Below are 5,028 nucleotides of genomic sequence, written 5' to 3'. Positions count from 1 at the left end.
ATATATATATATATTAAATATATCAATATCTAAACACAAACTTTTGTTTTTTTAAATAATTACACAAATCTATTTTTATATTACACACATAAAAGATATTTCTATAATCCAAGTATGATGACATCAAGATTAATACAATTTTAATGTTGATTTATTATTATTTTTTATATAAATTCAAAAAGTCTCTAGAATACTCTATAGAAATGTATAAAATAAAGAAGTTATTTTAACAGTTTCCCTCACACTCTCAAATCTTTTCTAATTCTTTTCTCTATGATTCATTTTTTATTTTACATTATTCTATTCAATCACAATTTTAATGTCCATTAATGTTATATATAGATTCACAATTAGACAAATATCGTAAACAAATTAATAACTTATCATCTTGCAGCAAGAATTAGAAGTGAATGGAAAATTTTCTCATTACCTATAATCGACATCTATAAGCTATGATCAATCCCCAAAATTATATTTGAAGACTCCTCCAATCTTGATCTGTTCAATTTGTTTTTGTCAAATAATTATATTCTTTCGTTAACACGAAATCTTATATTTACGAGAATTTATTATTTGTAATGGTTTAAGAGAGGGAACATAAGAACAATGATTTTAAAAAGTATTAATTTGTTATTGAAAAGAATACAATAAAAAAATCTATGTGTTTTGAGGTTTAGGTTATGTTAGAAGTATCAATAATAAGGTGTATGTTTATGTTGTTTTATATAGACTAATTACAAATTAATAAGATTTATCTATATTTTTGTTTGATGTTTAAGAACATCAATTTTAATCTAACTAACTTGTGATATCTCTATATAAACCATCATAGACATATAACGTACTATTAATACATATTGTATCATAAACTTCAAAAGTAATTATGTATTGTAATATTTCATGTTTGTTTCAAGTGCGAGATTAATACATTTTTATTTCTTAATAATAACATCATTGTCTGAATTTGTGTTCTCCTTTTTAACTTAAGTATTTTAAATATAAATAAGACACTTAAATATGAGTGAATGTGTCCTTCAACATATACACTTTAATTGATGAACACATGCCCGTTACTAATGTTTGGGCGTAGAACATTGAGGTTATTTGTAATTATAAGAATTTTGTTTATTTTTTTATGTATTAAATCATTTAGAATATACATGTTAGTTTAGAAGTGTAAAAGATTCATTTATATTTTTTTTATCAATCCTCTATGTTAACTTTTTAAACATGGATTATTGTTATACAATACAAATTAATAACAGTTCTCTTTAAATATTATCAATTAATGGTTAATAGTTATATGTTGAGAGAAAATAAATTTTCAACTTTATACACATGTTAATTTTGAGCTTGTACATTGAATATGAAGGTAAAAATGGTATAACGTTTTATTCAGATCAACAAATATAAAAAACAAATGAAGAAGAGATTCATTTTTTTGCTCATTAAGTGTAATTTGAATTTAAATCTTACATGTAAAAATTGGCTATTGTCGACCATGTGAATTAATTACCTAATGAGATGGTAATATATACATGTTAAAAAATAAATGATTATGGGTATAAAGTGGTAAAAATAAGTTTTCTAATTCTTTCTAAATGTTAATTTGAATTTATATTTATAAAATCTTAAATAATAGTTTATTATTTTAAACTTAAATATATGGAAAAGAATTTGAAAGAAATATTAAAAATGGTATTATATCTCGGTGATAATTACTAAACTACAATACTTACATTACAAAATTACATCAAATAAAACATTTGAAAAGATTTAAACAATGTGAAGATATTAAGATGGTCTCAACTGTTTGAGTAACATATATAAAACTTACTATGCAAGAAAATAAAATTTTCAAATTATTCTTTTCACCTAACTAATACTTTATAAACCACTAAAAATTATTTATTTGGGGATAATTGGTATAAGTATCTAAAAAGTTCAAATTATTTTAGTTTAAATGATGTGTTCACATAATATTATTCAAGATTTTTCGCATTTCTCTCTTTATATTATAAAAATAATCAATTAATAACTTTTTCCAATAATTTAACAGTTTGAATTATTTAATTAAATCTCTTCTTAACTAATAGAAATTTTCAAATTCACATTTGAATTAAAACCACACAGAATATTTCTCCGTTAATAAGAAATATTGCTGAAAATAGATAAAAATAAATAAATGTACATAACAATCCAAAATATTTATGCATCTTTAATAAGAATTTCAAACATTTTACTCACCTAACTAATTAACTTTTTATATTAAAATAAGATAATAAAACATTGATTTGTTATTAAATATATTAAAGTATATAAATAAATATATTCACATGATCAATATTCTCTAAATTGTTAAAAGAGTCTAATTCTCAAACTTTTTTTTTTCAAAGTATTTTTTGATTAGATTGTTACCCATATAATATTTGGTTTCAAGTAAGTTCAACACTTATATTTAATATTTTTAATCTTATATTTTTATAATTGATTATTCTAAGTTTAAACAGTGGATCAAACAATTTCATCTATTTTCTCTCGCAACATGAATTGTTGGGTTGAAATAGGGTGTAAATGAGCTTAGCCACTCGGTCAAAGATCGCTTCGAGTTTGCTCAAAATCGAATTCGAGCCGAGCTTGAGTCAGCTCGTTTAAGATTCGAGATTAGGTAAGACTCGCTTGTTGGCTTGTCAAGCTTTTTCGAACCAAATAATACAATTTATTTTTATTATATTTTACTTTTAAATTAAAATTTGAAACACCCATAAAACTATTTATGGACTTATTGTTTATGATATCGATACCAAAATTATTGATACGTAAAAGTTACAAAATTTTCAATATTTTGGTATATCAAAATATACTAGAATAATATTTATAAATTAAAATATATATATTATATAATACTTATAAGGAAGAAAATATATTTGATATTAATTTAATTATAGAAAACATAATTTTTTTAAATCAAATAAAAAATATAATTATATTGTAATATTATTTAATATATACCATCTCAATATATTATATTTTAATATTTTATAAGATAAAATTATTATTATTTCACAATAAAGAATTTATTTTTCTAGATAAACCTAATGGAGTCTAACAAGTTTTCAAGTTTATCACAATTATAATACACGACTTTCACAACTATTTTGCAAAAAGACTCAAGAGACTGCCCATTGATACTTCTTCAATAAACTTATATCTCGTTTTGAAGCCCTAAATCTCGCTCCCATAAAACCCTAAATTTGGTTCAGTTATTTGTTTTAATATAAGAAATTAATATTTAAATATATTTAAATGCAAATCTTTCGAGTCTTTTAAGCCGAACTCGAGCCTATGATTATATGATCGATCCGAGTTCGAGATTAATATTAAAATCTCGATCGAGCTCGAGCTCGAGCTGAGCCAATAAAAAACAAGTCGAGTCGAACTCGAGCCAAAGCTAGTTCGAGCTCGGCTCGTTTACACCCCTAGGTTGAAGGACCAATAACCTTGGTTGAACATTATGTATATATAATCAATAAAATAAATTATTTTAGATTTGTTTTTAATAATAATAAGGGTCAAACTTATCATTATACTAATTTCTTATCTCAAAGACTAGCTATCTATTACTAATTTAAATAAAATTTATTAATTTCACACTTGTACATAATACGACAAAGAAATTCAAGAATTTCACAAATCATACCAAATACGACAAAAAATTTAAGGGTTTCACATTTATACTTTATACGACAAAAAATTCAAGTGTTTTGAGGATTACAATTTTTTGGAATCCTAATAGTAGATATATAGTCTAATATATTGTTGAGTTGATTTCTTTATATTTGTGTTTGAAATTTTTAAAAATATTTTTAATCTTGTTAAAGTTTGATTATTTGCCCATATTTATCTTAATTTAGCTAACATTTTATTATTTTATATAAATTATTATAAAATATATCTTTCTATTAAAGTATCTAATATCTAAAATTTCTATTAATAGTTTTTTCATATTCTATTCCATGCTTGTTTTAGTGTGATATTATTCTATTCACATTTGTTTTTATGCTATATAGAAACTAGCATTAACTTCTCAACCATTACCTTCACTTCAACTTAAGGCGTTCTAAATGAGAATTTAACACATGAATTTTATCTTTTAAAAACCATATTCTTGATACTTGAAACACTTCCGTGAGTAAAACTATAAGAAAATCCATGGTCCCTATAAAAAATAGTGTCCCAAAAGTCTTTTGATTTGAAGTTGTTTTTATTTTTTATATAAATTTCTAATCTTCATCTAAAAAACATGATTCTATATATTATCATAATATTATTGTTAAATATGAAGTATAATAAATTTTTAATTAAAATTTTAAATATAACTTATTATATTAACATATGTATTTTTAGAGTGAATGTATTAAATATGTTTGACATTTCAAATAAAATTTAAAAATAAAAAAAAATGATTAAAACTCTTTAGGTCCCAAATTAAGTTTATTATGATTAAATATTTAACTATAATTAAAATAAATTTACACTCACCATTTAGGAGGAATTAATATATGTAATAAAAAGATTAAATATATTATCAAATATTAAGAATATTTCATTTTCAAAATTAGAAGATATGTCACTTTTTTATTTATGTTTATTAATTTAAAATGTTTTTATAGTATTTAATATTTTATTTTTACATATTGTAATATTTTAAAATTTTTGTTTATCTTAAGAAAATATCTCTAAAGAGATATATATTAAAAGAATACAATATGAAATATTTCTCTATCTAAATACAAATTTATGTTTTTTTTAATAAATTAGGTAAATCTAATTTTATATTAGACGCATAAAATTTATTTCTAGAATTCAAGTACGAATTACAGCAAAATATATATTGTTGGGTCAAATTATTTTGACTAAGTGTTGAAATAATTTAACCATTGAGATTTTGATGATGAAATGACTTATGAGTTTTGATGCACGTGTATCGAAATTATACTTCATAAGACTTGGCTCTAATGAGAGTCA

Source organism: Impatiens glandulifera, chromosome 2, assembly GCF_907164915.1.
Source record: "Impatiens glandulifera chromosome 2, dImpGla2.1, whole genome shotgun sequence".
Classification (NCBI taxonomy): Eukaryota; Viridiplantae; Streptophyta; class Magnoliopsida; order Ericales; family Balsaminaceae; genus Impatiens; species Impatiens glandulifera.
This window is presented reverse-complemented; position numbering follows the sequence as displayed.